The following is an 18412-nucleotide window of genomic DNA, read 5'->3' as shown; positions in this document are numbered from 1 at the left end:
ATAATGCTCAAATCTATTCAAAATTTGCTTACGATAGCGGCACACATGGACTAAAAAATATGACAAATAGATGTGAAAATAGCTTTTCTAAATGGAGAGCTGAAAGAAGAGGTATATATAATATGACCTGAAGGTTTCACATTCACAGATGAGTTCAAAGTGTGCAAGCCTCAGAGATCTATTTATGAATTAAACAGGCATCTAGGAGTTAGAATATGCATTTTGATAAGATTATCAGAACGTATGGCTTCATTAGGAACAGAGAAGAATCCTGTATTTATAATATTTATAAATGGGTAAATAACTCTGTGGTTATATTTCTCATACTGTATATGGATGACATTCTCTCAATCGAGAATGACATCCCTACATTATAAAGAATAAAAGTCTGATTATCATCTCAGTTCTCTATGAAGGACTTGAGAGAAGCATCCTATATCCTTGGGATTAAGATCTATAGAGATAAATCAAAAAAATTACTTGAATTATCCCAGTCCATGTACATAGATACCGTGCTGAAGCGGTTCAGCATGGAGAATTCTAAAAAAGGCTATCTTCCGATAGACCATGAAATTTTTTTCTTGAAGAGGATTGTTCGATAACTCCTCAAGAGAGAGAGCGTATGAGTAAAATTTTATATGCTTCGATAGTAAGTTCTATAATGTATGCCATGATATGTACAAGACCAGACGTGGCATATTTACTAGAGGCAATGAGTAAATACCAATCGGATTCAGGAGAGAAACACTGGAAGGCATGAAGACTATTCTTAAGTATTTGAGAAATATTAAGGACCAGTGGCTTGTTCATCATGAAACTGACTTGAAACTAGTAGGGTTCACCTACTTCAGCTTTCAGTCAGACTATGATGATAGCAAGAGTGTATCAGGATATATTTTTATCCTAAACGATAGAGTAATCTGTTGGAAAAGTTTCAAGCAGCAAACCATGGCTGACTCTGTTTGTGAGGTAAAGTATGTCGCGGCTTATTATGCTATGAAGGAAGTTGTGTGGCTGCGAAAGTTCATCGACGAGCTCAAAGTGGCACTCTCTATCGATGGCTCTGTTCTATTATACTATGATAACACTGGAACCATTGCTCAAGCCAAAGGTCGAAGTCCCATCAGTGCACCAAATATATTCTGTGCCACTACCACCTCATCCGAAAGATCATGGATTGAGGTAACGTCGATCTTCAGAAGATCAACAAAAGGAGAACCTGACTGATCCATTTACTAAAGCTTTCAGAATCAAGGAGTTCGATGATCACAAGTCGAAAATAGGTATACGATATTATATCGATTGACTTTAGTCCAAGTGAAATTATTAAAATTATATCTCAAAGTCAATCATCAGTCTGTTGATAATTATACTCATATTTATAAAATATATATAAATTTTTATTAATAAAATTTATTTAATTTTTTCATCATATTTGTCCATCTTATTTGAACTCCTATATTGTGATGAAGTTCTTAGGACTATAATTAATCGATAAAAGAGCATTTATCATTTAGTCCTAAAAATATGTTCGTGACTAAATGATATACTGTTAATAGGATGATAGTAATATCAAGTATAGATTGTTGTGTGCCATAAGAGTTGGTTGTCCTCTTAACCAAGGAGTGTGGAGAAACTGGTATGGCATGTAGGTAGAATATAGGAGTACATTCATACCGAATGTGATCATTTATCGAGCACTCTACTGTCAAGAGTAGCTCGTGAAGGGTATAGGAATAAAAGTCCCTCCGATCTGAGATCACCATGATGACTTGTAAGCAACTCACTGTACTTTGGTACTGGATTATCTGAATTTTAATTCAGTGATGGAAGGTTCTGGATGCAGTCAAGTACTTATCAAATCAATATGTGAGTCAAGATGGAATTGATCCCTCTGAATAAGTAGGAGTTATGCATCAATGTACTTCAATTTAGTAAAATCTTGATCAGAGTAATCCATGTGATAGATTTGAAAGGTTAAAATACAATATGGTTGACTATATTAAGGTTGACAGTTAAATCCTAGGTCACTTTGAGCATTTGGGTCAAAGAGATGAATTATATCATAACCATACGTTAGTAGATTCTAGAATGTTGCTTTGCAATCTTTTAGTCTATCCGGACGTCGGATCCCATTGCTAGATGGTTACATCGATTAGTATAGAAAGTTATTCCTATGCTACCAGCTTAAGTTCAAATCTATGGGGTCACACACATTAGAAGATTCAGTTTGATCTGATGGCTGAAGAGTCTCATTGGATTGAAACTCTGATGAAGAGTCCACTAAAACTGAGATTCTGGAGAAGAGTCCCACTAGACTGGGACTCTACTATTAATGAAAGATTTATTAGCAATTAGATTGTTAATTAACTCAATTTGATTGAGTAAAGAGCTTTGGATCAAGTCTAATTAAATTAGATTTAGTTTGACTTAGATTGGATTTGATTTGATCAAGTCTAATTGTAGGAAAAATTTATTTCTGATTTGATCAGAACTTGAGTTCAGTTAATTCCTAATTAGATTAAAAATTTATTGAGATATTCAGATTTTTAATTAGATTAGGTTTCTTTCTCTCATTGAGTTCAAACCAGATTTGATTTGATTTAGAATAAATTAAAATGAAGAGTCCCAGCTAGCAGAGACTCTATCTTTCTCCTTTGTGCCACCCTGGACCCATGCCTCTCTTCTCAATGCCAAAAGGGTTTTAGTATGTAATTTTTGGGTGTGAAGAGAGAGGGCACAGATAGGGTGGGCGACATGCATGATGAGTCATGGTCTTTATCCCTTTCTAATTTGAATGCAATCTGAATTAGAGATGAGGAGATAAGAAGGAAAGAGATCTGTTATGCTTAGAAAGAAAGGTGGTGCCAATTGAATTTTTTCTTATTTTCTTTGAAGTGTTTGTTGGCATGAGAAAGATCAGATTTTTTTCTCACACCATCACCTAATTTTGGAAAAAATGGGATGCCCCATATGGATGAGATGTGGAGTCTTTGGCGCATCCCCTCTTGATCCAAAACCCGATGCCCATTTATAAAAAAGGGGGTCCAATAGTTGGATGCCCCATAGGTGCTCTTGGCTAAATTTTGTTTCTCCTCCAAAGCTCTATCCTTCCTCCATAGATTCTTCTTCTCCTTTGGAGTGTCCAAGAGATCAAAGGAAGAAGAAGTAGATCAGCCTTCGAAGATCTTTGCGAGCTAACACTCCTAAGGAGCCTGATCAGCATCCGTTCTTCATATGGACGATCTATAGAGGTTGGACTCCTTAGTGCAGCTGCAAGCAACCTAAAGAAACTCCTTCCTTTATGAAATACTTATAGAGATCAACAACCCACAATCAAATAATGAGTTTTGAACTTGTTAGATTAATTTTGATAGATCTAAGGGTTAGATCTAGTCTACAACATCGATTAGATCGATGTAGATTTTTAATTTGTAGATCTTAAATTCATATTAAATTATATCATAGCTCTTGGCATGGTAGTTTAAATTAGATCTTATACATATAAAATAGGTTAAATTGTTTAAGTTTAGAAGATCTGCTGTGAAAATTTTAAAATTGCATGTATAGAACTGCTAGTATTTTCTTCACCCTCTAGTGTCACCGTCGGCTCCGACCCTCTCAGCCCTGCCTCCCTCTTCTTCGCCGTCAGTCTTCTTCGTCATCACCGCCATCGCTGCTGGCATCGCTGCCACCACCACAGCAAGGTAACCCCTTTTTTTTGTGGCTCCATGGGGAAGGGAGGAGCGGGGGGGTGGGGGATGCGAGTAGAGCAGGCCAGGGTTGGGGTAGAGGATGGATGGGGGTGGGGACCACAGGGGGTGAGGGGCAGAGGGATGCCATGGGGTGGGGTGGCGCAAAGGATGGGGGTGGGGTGGGGCGCATGGGTGGGGGCATGAGCGAAGGGGCGATGCAAGGTGGGGTGGTGGGGGGTGGGGCGGAGGATGGGGCCAAAGCGGTGGGGGGCACGAGTGGAGGGGCAGCGTAGGGTGGGGGGCTCGGGGGTGGGGCAGTGGATGGGGGCGCAGGGGGTGGGGGCGCGAGCAAAGGGAAGGTGCGGGGGTGGCATGGGGGTGGGGCTGAGGATGAGGACCGCATGGGATGGGGGCCGCTCGAGGTGGGGGGCATGAGCAGAGGGGTGGCACGGTGCAGGGTGGGTGGTGCAGGGGGTGGGGCAGAGGATAGGAAGGGATGGTGCGGGGTGGGGTGGCGCGGGGGGTGGGGGATGGTGGTGACGGGTCGGGGGGCGGTAGTTGGGGGGTGGGATGTTGTAATAAAATAAATTTCATTGTATTATTATCAAATAATAATTATAATAAAAATAATAATAATTAGGATCTGGGTCGGGATCTAGTCCAGGATCTGATTCAGGATCCGATCCAGATTGACTCAAATATGGTCTAGGATCCAAGTCAGGATCCTGATTGGAATTTGGGTCAGATTGGATTCAAGATTCGGATCAGATCTGGGTACATCTCTCTATTTCTATAGAGAGGTGCATAGTAGTAATTTATTGCATGCATTGACATAACCTTAGACTTTCGTTCAAGAGTCGGTCACAGGATCCCCAAAACGGACTCTATGAATGGCTCTTGAATGTCCCATTTGGGCAGTTCAAAAATACATCAATTTTTTATTATTGTCATAATATTTTTTATTCTATTATAAAAATTTTGTTGCAGTTATCTTGTTTGTTCTCTGGATATATATTAGATGTGGTTAAAATACGATCCATCTATATTGTGTACTTAGAGAACTATAGGGAGATACTACCAGATTTTCCTCTGATATGGAATAAAGAATAAAACTGTGGCAATAATAAAAGTGATGCATTTTTAAAAGGAATAGGACCACACCTATTAGAAAGGAGTTGGTGGAGTTAGGATTCATTAAGTATTATTTTGTTTGCCTATGTAATGATGTTATGAACTCTAAGCATTGGTATGCATGTGTAAATTATGAGCAATTACTATCAAATTATCTTGTTGTTATTGTGTTGTGTCTCATTTTCATATATGATTAATTATAGTATCACCATTTTAACCATGGATAAGGGATGGATGAAGTTGAGTAGGCTCTCATCAGAATATGAGATCGAACTTCAAAAGTTTCTTGATTTTGCTATAGAGAAATTTGGAGACCATAGACTTATCCAATGTCCTTGTAAAAAGTGTATAGGTGTGCCTTGGCTATCTCATGAAGATGTAAATGATCATCTCACTATTTGTGACTTTAAATCTGGCTAAAAATTTGTTGGAATCAACATGTGAGGGTAGGCTGCAAGGAGGTGATCAACATGATGGAGGAGTGAAACAAATGGTTTGTAATATCTTTCCATTTATTGGCCACAATGATGGTGTATCTATGTCCATGCCTGATTCTGTGGTTGGTGGAATGACAAACAGTGAGGATATGGAGAAGATCTACAAGTTGATGAAGAATGCTAATATTCTGTTGTATCTCAAGTGTGAAAAGATGGTGAAGCTTGAGCTCTTAATCCAGTTATATCATGCGAAATGCTCCAATAAGTTCAGTAATAATGGAGTAAACTGCATACTAGAGCTTTTGGAGGATATTCTTTCGGACAATGTATAAATCTTGAAGAATAATTATGAGGCATCGAAGATTATTGAACAGTTAGATTTTACTTACAACAAGATACATGCATGTCCTAATGATTGCATGCTCTATTGAGAGGGAGATGCCAACTGAAATGAGTGCACGAGATGTGGTGTATCAAGATGAAATAAAACAAAGATGACACATTGATCCATGTTCCTTAAAAATTGATGCGGTAATTTTCTTTGATGCTGAGACTCAGAAGTTGTTTATGTCGACAAAAACAATGAAGATATGAGATGGTATGAAGAGGAGCGAACAAAAGATGATGCATTGAGATTTTCAGCTGATGGAGAGGCAGGTCAAATGTTTAATAAAATACATCCTGATTTTGTACAAGAGATATGTAATGTGAGGTTGGGCTTGTCATGCAATGGTTTCAACTCATTCAAGCACATGCATACCAACCACAGTGTATGGCCAGTGTTTGCTCATGTTTACAATCTCCCATCATGGATGTGTATAAAAAATCCTTCGCATTTATGATAGTGCTCGTTCCTGGATCGATGGAGGAAGAAAATGACATTGATGTCTATTTGCAGCCTCTTATTATCGAGCTGAAACAATTGTGGATTTAGGATATTCCAATTTTTGATGCTTTAATGAATGAGTCATTTTTTATATGCATGGTACTTATGTGGAGATAAACAACTTTCCAGCTTATACCCTAATGTCAGATTGAAGCATGAAAGATGAGCTAGTATATCTGGTTTGTGGAAAGCACACTCGATCTAGAAGGTTGACGCATCGTAGGAGCTTTAGCTTTATGGGGCATCGATGCTTCCTCCATCGAAACCATCTATATAGAAGAGATGCATGCTTCTTCGATGGCATTGTTGAAGAAGGTGAGGCACCTAGCTGGATGTCTGGAAGTGAGGTATTGAGAGAGTTAGATGGTCTCAATGTTGAATTTGGAAAAGATGATCCAATTGGTGGTAAGAAGAGGAAGCATCGATCAAAGATAGATGACTCATATTTTAATTGAAGAAAAAAAAATATTCTTTGACTTGTCATATTGGGAGACAAACTTATTACGCTACTATTTAGATGTCATACATATTAAAAAGAATGTGTGCAAGCTCCTATTGGCAATGATCTTAAACATTAAGGATAAGATCAAGGATGACTTGAATTCTGATTTGACTTGCAAGAATGGGATATTAGGAGATCACTCCACTCGAAGGCAATAGGGGGAGAACAGTGGAGGCTCCCTCATGCATACTATTTATGAATACTTCTGAACGGTCCACATTTTTTCATATGATGGAGAACATAAAGGTCCAGATGGGTACTCAAGTAACATATCAAAACTTGTGAATAGTAAAGATGTGAGATTGATGGATTGAAGACTCGTGATTATGATGTATTGATGTAGGAGTTGATCCCAATAGCTGTTCATCGTGTGTTATCAAAAAATATGAGAATGGCTGTTATTCGTCTTTGCAACTTTTATAGAAATATTTGTGCAAAGAGGTTACTTAAGAAAAATATGAAGGAAATAAAGGTAAGGATGGCGAATATTTTATGTAATCTGGAGAAGATATTCTTACTATCATTTTTTAATTATGATGCATCTCACCATGCATCTTACGGAGAAGTTGCATTTGAAGGCCAGTATTCTATCAATGGATGTACCCCATCGAGAGGAGTATTCAAACGTTGAAATTTATGTAAGAAATATGAATCACCTAGAGGAATCTATAGCAGAAGATTATTTGGATCAAGAGTATAGATTTTTATACTATGTACTTAAGCAAGCTCGAGATACGTCATAACCGGCCAATGAGGTATCAGGATTATCAGTATGAGCCTACATTTGAGTCTATTCTATAACCAGATGGACTTTCCACCTCATACCATCTCACTGATTTGAGCCTTGAGGAAAGAGATAAGATGCACTGCTACGTGTTGTTCAATTGTGATGTCATTGAGCCATACATAAGGTGAGTCACTCAGCCTTATTTAACTTTCATTACTTAGAAAAAAATATTTCATTATACTAGTAACTCTAAATTTGTTCCTTATGTAGCAAATACAAAAAGATCATAAGAGTAAAATATGGCGCTCCAAGTATACAGAAAAAGAAGAAAATGCATAGCAAAAAATTTCTTAAGTGGTTCAAAGATCATGTAAGCGAGTACATATTCTTGTCTTGTACATCCTTTTTAACATATTTACTAATTTGGCGTCATCTTTTTAAGTATGGAGATTACCGCCCGATGATGTGAGCCATGAAGTGTGTGCTCTTTTTATGGGATCTAATCACACCATGCATGAGTACAAACAACTCGTCATCAATGGCTATAGGTTCAATATTCACAACTGAACCATAAACATGGCAATGCAAAATAGTGGCTGATGTTGGGCGCCACTACTGGGTGTTTGCTAGCTCGAGAAATTTATAGCCTCGTATGGAAGATCTGAACTATTATGGGGTTATGGAGAAGATAGTCATCTTGGACTACTATTCTAAAGGAAGATTGTATTGATGAAATATGATTGATTTGACATCTTGTCTCAATCAGGGATGAAGATTGATGAGAGTGATTTTACTCTTGTCAACATGCAATGCTATCTCCGTGCTGAAGAACCGTATATACTTGCCTCCCAAGCTAGTCAAGTCTTCTATGTTAGAAATCCCTTGAAGCCTCAATGAAGTGTTATTGTGAGGATGGTGCCTAGAAATATCTTTGATGATACCAAGGTTGATGACGATTTTGGACCATGCATATAAAGTCTTCCTCTAGGATAAAACTTACCTGATGTTGTCGAAGTCCCAGATATTTTTGTCAGAAGCGATGGTGATGTCCATATTGTAGATGCCAATAGATGATGAGTTCAACATCTTGATATAAATATTAGTATTTATTTATTTATGTTCTACTAATATTATTATTCAATAACATGTTATCTTTATTAATGTTCATTGATGTTGCAGGTTATGATAGCACCGAAACACCATCTAGCTTTCACCTTCATCCCTCGGTGGGCTATGCGGAGCTCTACTTCTACATCCACCTCCGCATCTGCATCGACTTCGGAGGCATATACTCCTTCCACCACATTGGTCTCGGCTTTAGCTTTGCAGGCACATCTTCCTCCCATCGGAACATCTGAGCCTTCACCAGTAGCCACATCTCTAGCACATACTCCACCCATCGATCTAGCCCACCGGCATCCACGTCGCATGATTCCAGTGAGAGTAGATTTTTATTGTGTCAATTATTTATTTATTTATTTTTTATATAATTATTGCACACTCTTATATATTCATAATATATTTTCATTGCAGATGCATCATGCAGTAGAACATTTTACAGTCTCATATGCATGCTGCATGTGTGGAACCACCAACATCAGATCATGGTGGAGTACGATCAGAAGGGGAGTCAATAGAGGAGACCGTGCGAGAGATGCATTCTTTTTTTGGAGTGCTTGTGAGGCAGTCCGTCATCATTCCATAATGCCTGTAGACTGGCAATTGATGGACCCTGATGTCAAGGACTGGGTGTGGGAGGAGATTTGGGTAAGTGTATCTTAATTATATATATGCATATGATATGTTTACACTATATTTGATTAGAATAATTTCGTAAATAATTTTTAATAATTTTGTATAGAAGAAGTATGACTTTTCAGATCATGAGAGGGTTCGAGATACCTGACTATAGAAGATTGGAGAGTTATACCGAAACTACAAGATCAAGCTCCACAGAGGGTGGCTAGAGAATGTAGGGATACTAAAGAGGAGCTTGTTCCTTGGATCCAGGACTGTCCCTTAAGTCAGTGGGAGGGGATGGTCAGGCATTGGAGGATCTAAAACTTTCAGATTTAATTTGTAACTTATAAATTTTTCATTATACTGATAATTATATTTGATTTTAACTTATATGATTTAAATACTTTTTAGACTGCATCTCATCAGAATCGAGAGAATCAAGCTACTCAAGAGTACATGCACACTCTCGACCATGAGTCTATGTCCAGTCATGTGCATAGGGAGATAATAAATTCTGACTCTTTAGTTTATAAGTTATTGAGTTATTATTTTTTTGTGTGTTTCTAACAAGCTGATTGATTGTTATAGCTAATGAAAGAGGGGGTGATGTCTGTCCGTGGTGCCATCTTTCGATCGAGTCGTACGGATAAAAAGGATAGGCCAATGAATGCTGGGATCGAAAGAATTTTTGTAAGTAATAATTGGAGTATGATTAGTATGATTAATATTATAGCATTTCTTATGATATTTTATTTAAATTTACCATTACAGAAGTAGTTAGATGCACTTGCGAGCAAGGACCCGGACACCTCTGGTCCTATGACCATCTATCTCAAGTCTTGAGACCTGAGCACTCTGGGAGGATTCATTGCAGGCCCAAACATACGTCGATGAGCTATTGATCTGAGGCAAGCATCTCCTCTTACACTTCTGAGGTCATCAGTCGGGAGCAGCTTAACGAGGCCTTGGCATAGGCAACTCAAGCTTAGGAGCATACAGCTCAGGCTTAAGAGCGTACATCTCAGGCTGAGGAGTGTGCATCTCAACTATAGAACATCATGTTTGCTATGGTGAGTCAGCTCTCCACTTATTTTGAAGTTAATTTATTGAGTATTCAGGACATGTTGACTAGCATTTTAGCTCCAGCACCTCCAGCTCCTACTCCAGTCCCTTCGGATCCTGCTTCAATATCTCCTGGTGATGACGAGATATTTAGAGAGGAGGATTTTGATTTTAGAGATTTTTGATGTATTTTATTTTTATTTAAAAAATATTATAATACAATTTGATCAGTAATATAATTTGAGTATTTGAGATATATTTCTGCATTATTATTGAGTTTTATGTAAAATTTTTTATTATTATAAGTTTTAGTTTGAGTAATTATATATTGAGTTATATCTATCAAGTAAAAAATGACAAATTTAAGCAGTTGGAAAGCTACTACTCTAAGAAAAAGGACTACGACAGTGGTTGTGAACCACTATTGTAGGCTAAAAAATTACTGCCATAGCCTATAACAGTGGTTGCACAACTACTGTTGTACCCATACCAACCGTTGTCGTTAGTTTATACCAACCACTACTATAGATCTATGGCAGCAGTTATAGCAGATCTATGGCAGCAGTTGTCCAATAGATTTATGGCAGCAGTTGGACAACCGCTGCTGTAATCTATGGCAACAGTTCCATAATCGCTGCTATACAATTTAATATAGTGGTTATACAAATGCTGTTGTACACTCTATAGCAGTGGTTAAATAACCACTGCTATAGAAATGGTATAGCAGTAGTTGTATAACTACTGCTATAGAATTTACAGCAGCGGTTAACTAACTACTGTGATAGCTTCTATAGCATCAGTCCAACCGCTGCTATATTACAAGCTATAGCAGTGGTTAAATAACCGCTGCTATACCTAGTATATGGCAGCGGTTATATCAATCATTATAACAATTGCTACCATAGACCTACGGTGTGGCGATAGTGGCAGCAACTTTTTTAGCTACAGCAGCGGTTGTCAATCACTGTCGTAGTCTTTTCCTATAATAGTGCCCCATCGCTCCCTTTGTCGGATCAATCCTCCACCGCCTCCCCTTGACCGCAAGCCCCCGACTGCCTCCCGCCTCCCTGAGCCCCTGGCCACAAACATCCGACCACCTCTCCGAGCCCTCGGCCGCCTCCCGCCTCCCCAAGCCCCTGATCGTGAGACCCCGGCCACCTCCCACCTCCCCGAGCCTCTGACCATCTCCTGCCTCCCCGAGCCCCAACCGCAATCCTACTAAGATAATAGCAAACATCTCTAGGCTCAAGGGCTTCATGGATTTCATATTCACGCTCTTAGTGACACCACCAATAGTTGCATATCTACTGGTAACGAGCTCTTGTTTTAAGATCAATATTATCTATGATTGAAATGCTTGATTTGGGGATTATTCTAATATTCTTTTCAAATATAGGGCTGCATGTTAATCCTGCTGGAAGAAAACATAGGGCACCTGAAAATGAGAACCGCCATGCTGGTGATCTTAAAAATGTGACTGCTAGTGAAGATGGTATGATTTATTTGTCATGGCCAATTTATGATGTTGCATTGTTGTTTTCATAATATTTAAAAATGACAACTTGGTATTAGAGTGATGTTTTACTTATGCTTGAGCAGGTTTACTGAAGCATTATGCATAGCTAGTTACAGGAATACTAGATGTTTATATGGTTTTAATTTGATGTTTCAAGGACTATAAATTTTAGCATTATTGACAAGCAGGTTATTTACTTTTTTCTTATATTTAATATATTTTTAATGAGATATTATTCTTTCTACCTTTTAAACTCTTCTATGTTTATTCTCTTTTGCAGATTCCACTTAGTGGATCAAATTTCATTATTGGAAGAGCTGTTATTGTTCATGCCAATCCTAATGACCTCATAAAGGGTAAACTTTACTCAGATATTCATGTTAACATCATGTTTCATTAATTTTAGATATTAATGTTAGATGATGTGGAACAATTAGTTATGATGTGTTGAGCATCAATTTATATATATATTATTTTTTATTTTTTTTTATTTTTTATTCATTGCATCAAAGTATGCATGAGCTAGCAAGTCATTAAAATCTCCATCTCTCTATTAATGCTAGCATCTAATGATTTGCTTGTTTCTCTTTGACATGTTGAAACTATGTTATAGTTTTTATAATCATCCTAATTGGTTTATATCATTCAGTGCCATTTTATTATCTTGATTGCATACCTATATATAATTTTTCTAGTATATTTTTTTTGTACCTAGTTTTTATATTTTAATTTGTTAAGATGCTCACTCATGGAGATGCTACATCCATATGCTATTTATTTTTTTTATATGTATATAATTTTTAAATTTCTAAAATAGATTTATAAAATTATAAAATTTATATTTTTAATATAATATAATTAATTTTTTATTTATAATTATGTTAAATAATTATTATTTTATTTATAATAAATTTTAAAAAATAATTATAAAATAAATTTTAAAATATTTAATTTAAATTTTTTAAAAAAATAAAAACCATTAGCGATGGTATTAGTGACAGTACTACCATTGTTAATAGTTTTTTTAAAATTTTAATTAAAAAATAAAAAATTATTAGCGATGGTATTAATGTTGGCCAAGCTGTCACTAATAATTTTTTAAAATTTTAATTAAAAAATTAAATCATTAATTATCATTATTAGCGATGATAATTTTATCGTCGCTAATAATGATGATTAGCGAATTTTTAGCGACGGCAAGTCATTGCTAATAATGTTAGCGAAGGCAAACTAACTATTAGCGACGGTAATTAGCCATCGCTAATAGTCAGTTTTCTTATAGTGGAGGGACTTTCATTGGCTCAGACCATTGTAGATACCTTTGGCCCTCGATCTCCATCAAGATTTAGAGTTGAGAGATAAATAGAGGGGTGTAGCTACCAAATCGTCAGTGTGGGCTCCTCAATTTGTAGCTCTTTGATGGTTGGAAGGATCTCTCTTTGGCTCGGACCATTCGAGGATCATTCTGACCCCACTTCTTATCGGAGGTCTTCCTTTTTTCCATCAGTTTGTGCACTATTCAGGCTTCTTTTGCCTAGGCCTACTTTCGGACTCGGACCAACAGGTCGATGTAATTTTTTGCAAAAATCTTATCGAGGAAGAAGATGAGGTACTCATTTTGCAATCCTCGCTTGAGCACCGATATTACCATTGACTCATCGAGGTGGTGCATTTTTAGCATGGTAATATTGAAGCACGCAATATAGTCATGTAGTGACTAGCCCTCTTCTTTAGAAGAGGCTGTTGGAATTTTTTGGTTGAGTTTGGTTACTGCCAAAGTGGGTAACAACAGCCTACCGAACTACTTGAATGAATGGATGGACCCGAGTTGGAGTCCTAACTATCATGCCCTTGTCAACTTTTTGAGGGTGGCTGGAAAGGTGAGGTAAAAGAGGGCATCCGAAGTGCCCTACAACATCATAAGGGTCTTATAATGCTCTAGATGATCGAAGGGGTCCGTAGAGCCATCATTCGGTTCCAACTGAGATAACTTGAATCGATTCAGAATCAGTTCGCCCAAAATGATCTAGGAGAAGAGAGGTTAGGAGTTGAAGTCAAGGCCGTCATTATTCTAGTGAGGCCCATTTTGGACTTCACCAAGGCAGTGCCCAATATCTTGAACATTTTTCTTGAGCTCCTCCTCTCACTATAGTCTCCTAGGCCTGAGGAAGTAACTCGAGGTCGAATCTCCAATGGAGGAAGAGCCTCTAAACTAAGCCTCCTCTCTCAAGCTCTGACGGAAGGAGGACCGAGCCATAGGGGAGGAGGAATGATGAGAGTGTCATTGAGGGATGGATCTCAGGCTCTGGGAGTGAGATCGCCGACTATGATGGAAAGGAGCCACTTGAGGATTCGCCTCCATGCATAGTTGCTACTCTGTCACTTGTTGGAGCTACTGTACGGCATCAGTCAGTACTTGTATCTAACGAGCTAGGATGTCGAGTGGCAGCGGATCTATTGTAGCCTGGGGTTGCATTGCAACAGACCCATGGACAACACTACTCTGGCTACAATGGATGGATTATCGATGGGAGGCGATGGAGTTATGTGCTCTCATCCATACCATTTTCTCTCTCTTCTCAAAGGAGACTAGGTCCTTCCTTTAGCATCCATTTGTTGCTGTAAGACTCTAGCCAGATGTTGACATGCCTGGAGTAGGATGCCACCTAGGAGTTGAGAAGTTGAAGAGAACCTATAAGAGAAGTCTATATATGTCGGAGGTGTTCTAGTAGAGGATTCTTCGATACCTAAGTTAGCCAAAGCTTGAAAATAGAAGAGAAGAGATAAATAGTGCAGGAGAGCGGAGTTTTTGTCTCCTTTTCCTCCCCATTGAGCTTGCTTATCTTAGGATCCCCTTCATACATCTGTTATAAGGAGGTTGAGCCGTAGATTGTTAGCCAGAATCTGTAAGTTATTAGGCTTGATTTTTTAGGCCATTGGACCACATTTTTGTTATTTAGTAGGGAGGAAAATCCATCCACGAATCTTCAAATTAAGGTTGTTAGTTGTGGATGCCATTACAGTCTTCATCTGCATGGAAAGTCGAATTGGCGGTTTGAAATAGGTGTGGGGGCAAGATCTCGGGCCCGGGTCCTATCTAATTTCACCGAGTCACTCTAGGTGCGCTCCAAACAGAGGGATTGTCTCGGTTGGTAAGAATTGTCCTAATCAGCGGGTTACCTCCACAACATGGACCGTCAAGAGAAAGGAGCAATTCTGATAACCCTTGCTTGCCAAGCTAACGAGGTCATTGGAGAATTAGCTGGTCTGCTGTCCTAGCCAGAGAGGCCAGCTTGAAGATTGTAGCATGTATCCTAGGTGAAAGAAATTGAGAAAGTCATGCTCGAATGGTGGCTCTGATAAGAATGCAGGGGAGTGTTCAGTAAGACAATTCAGTGTATAAGTCGAACTCAACTACTAAGAAAAATAAAGATGTTATGAGAATGGCAAAATAATAATATATAAAGAATGAAAAATATGCTAAGAGAGCTTAGGAGCACTGACCTGAAAGATCCTAGATCTAGGGGAGTGTTGGCATCCGTTACCAATCGAGGAAGTCAAGCATATGCATCAACTATTTCGGGTAATATATCGGCCGTGCTCCGAAAATCACATCTGAGTATTTCGTTTGTGCATCTTATCTATGTAGATCATTTATCCATCATAGAATTATGAAAAGCGTTCATAATCATGAGCAATTTATCGCCGGTTGGCTGACAAAGAATTTGAAATTTGAATGACTCTCCGCAACCCTTTGGAGGTGGCCACATGGTGGGCTTTTATTGTTGAGCTTATGGTTTGGTGAGAAACTCCTGTTAGCCGGTTTGTCAGATACCTTGTGATCCGTTCTGAAGCGTAATAGTCACAAAAGTATTGCTCAACGGCGTTCCATTTTCTAACATAAATGTTAGCATTTTTTGCTAACAATGCGGACATGTTGTTTCGAAAAACATTTAATATTCATATTATACAATGGTCATGTATGCTTTATTTCTCTGCTAAAACAATATATCATCAATTCTCAATAACAACTATTTATAAAAGGTTGCAATCTTATCAAGATTTTAAGAAGAGTTTACAAATCTACTTCTCATTCTAGTTTTTATTTTTAAAAAAACTACTCATTTTTACTATATATATCCGATCTCAATTATGAATATCTAGTTGCCATCTGTTGCAGCCAACTCTCCATCGTCTGTCATCGGAAACGAGCACCTGTAAGACAGCATTCACACGAACTGGATTGGTGTCCGACGGAATCCTCTGATGCTTAAGTCAAAAAAAAAAGTTGGTGAACAGTAATTTTCTTTGAATGTAGAAAATAGCAGAACTCTGACAAAAAAATGGCTTACCGTGCTGTTCACTTACCCCTCTTTTTATAGATGAGGTTCTTGTAACCATCGGACGTGGTCCTGTATTTTATGGTGTTAAATTATCGAGCCATAATCACGTACTGGGTCATTAATTTTTACTAATTGCACCGTGATTTGTGGCGGATAACCCTTCGTGACGGTTATGGCATGTTGAGCAGATCAACCGACCATACGTCGGTAGTAGGCATGGCCGTTGGTTGATAATTCTATCATACCGTCAACTCAAGTCATCCGCTATTTACCAATAGTGGCCGAACACTAATCGGTCACCAACTATAAGTCGGTGAAGTTTATTTAATTGGTTGATGAAGAGTCGGAACTGTCTGTTTGGCCGATGATCAGTCGGAGTCGTATGTTTGGTCAGTCGGCTATTGTCGAGTCGGAGTAGAGAGTCGGTTGGCCTGAGTCGGAGGTTGGTCGGTTATCCCAACAGTTGCCCCCCACTCCCAATTTCAATGGTGGGTTGGTATGTATATTGCCACGTGGTTAATCACATTGGACGATAGGAGTCATTGCCTGTCATGTTGAACCCTGATTCTGCAGTCAAGCATTGGGCTCTGATTTTTGTCATGGCGAATATGATCCTCTGTTATCCTCCTACCTGGCACACCAATCTGTTGCGGCCAACTCCCCATCGTCTGTTGCCGGAAATGAGCACTAGTAAGACAACGTCCACACAGATCGGATTGGTGTTCGGTGGGGATCCTCCGATGCTTAAATCAAAGAAGGAAGTTGGTGAATAGTAGTTTTCTTTGAATGTAGAAAGTAGCAGAGCTCTGACAAGAAGTGGCTTATCCGTGCTGTTCACTTTCCTCTCTTTTTATAGATGAGCTTCTTGTAACCGTCGGATGTGGTCTCGTATTTTATGGTGTTAAATTATCGGGCTATAATCACGTAGTGGGTCATTAATTTTCACTTATTGCACTATGATATGCGGCGGATAATCGTTTGTGACGGTTATGGCATGTTGAGCAGATCAACCGACCATACGTCAGTAATAGGCGTGGCCGTCAGTTGATAATTCTATCATGTCAGCTCAAGTCGTTTGTTATTTACCAATAGTGACCGAACACTAATCAGTCATTGGCTATAAGCCGATAAAGTTTGTTCAATTGATTGATGAAGAGTCGGAACTGTCAGTTTGGTCGATGATCAATCAGAGTCGCATATTTGATCAGTCGGCTATTATTGAGTCGGAGTGAGGAGTCGGTTGGCCTGAGTCGAAGATCGATCGATTTATCCCAACACTAATTATTATTAAATTAATATTATTTAAATTTTTATAGAAATATATATATAACCGATATCCAAACAACTTTTGCTTGCGGATAAACCATTTAGATGTTATGTCCAGCTGGCATGCAATCAATCTACTCTAGGTGCTTGGCTCATTTAAATAATAATTCACCATTTAAATTCTCTTTTTTCTTTTTTTTTCTAAAAGCAAAAACTAACTTCATATGTCAATTTGCTTATAGGCATCTTATACAATAAAATTGATTCCAGAAGCCCGAGATCTAGGTGGTTTTTTTAAAAAAAAAAAAATTGATGCTTCAACTAAGAAATTAAATAATGCTCGATCCCTTATTTTCTCTCTCTTTTTCTTAGCAGAGGCATTGCTCCAAATTTGAATTCAAGATTTTTAGTTGCTAATCGAGAGGTCGGACTATTGAGAGGAAATCAACCTCCATTCATAGACGTGCCTGCAATGTTAAAATATGTGATCATGTCCCAATAACAGGAGGAAAAAATAAAAGGTGAGAGCATGAGCACGGTGCGTGTATGTTACATGCAAGTTTTACACGTACGTTTGCCTCTAATCTGATGGATGGGTACATGCGTGCTGATTTGAGTATGTAACTTTATATCGCATCCACTGAGGTGATGGGGAGCAGTTGGTGTCTCTACTTTTGCAACAAAGGAATCTAAAAGGACGATAGGGCATGGCCAGAGTGGTTGGTGGATTGTGAAAGCTTGCTACCACCACCAGGGGGACAATACGAAACCATTATTTATCAACGGTGAGCCGAGTGGGCCAGTCTCCCCATCCTTTTCATGCTGGCCATCATTATTTTCTTGTTGGGGTCGTAGTGGTAGGATGGGGTTAGAGACATCGGCTGGCCGGACCGATCCGAATGGGACATATTTATCCGGCTACGATGGACTTGAGATGGATTCGATAAAATTAATTTTAAATTTAACTCATAAAAAAATTATATATATATATATATATATATATATATATATAAAATTTTATTTATTTTGTTCCATCCAACCCATTCAATTTAAGTCTACCTGTAACTCTATTTATTTCATCCTATTCTAAGATAAATGTAGAGCAGA

The sequence above is a fragment of the Elaeis guineensis genome, chromosome 11, assembly GCF_000442705.2.
Source record: "Elaeis guineensis isolate ETL-2024a chromosome 11, EG11, whole genome shotgun sequence".
Classification (NCBI taxonomy): Eukaryota; Viridiplantae; Streptophyta; class Magnoliopsida; order Arecales; family Arecaceae; genus Elaeis; species Elaeis guineensis.
This window is presented reverse-complemented; position numbering follows the sequence as displayed.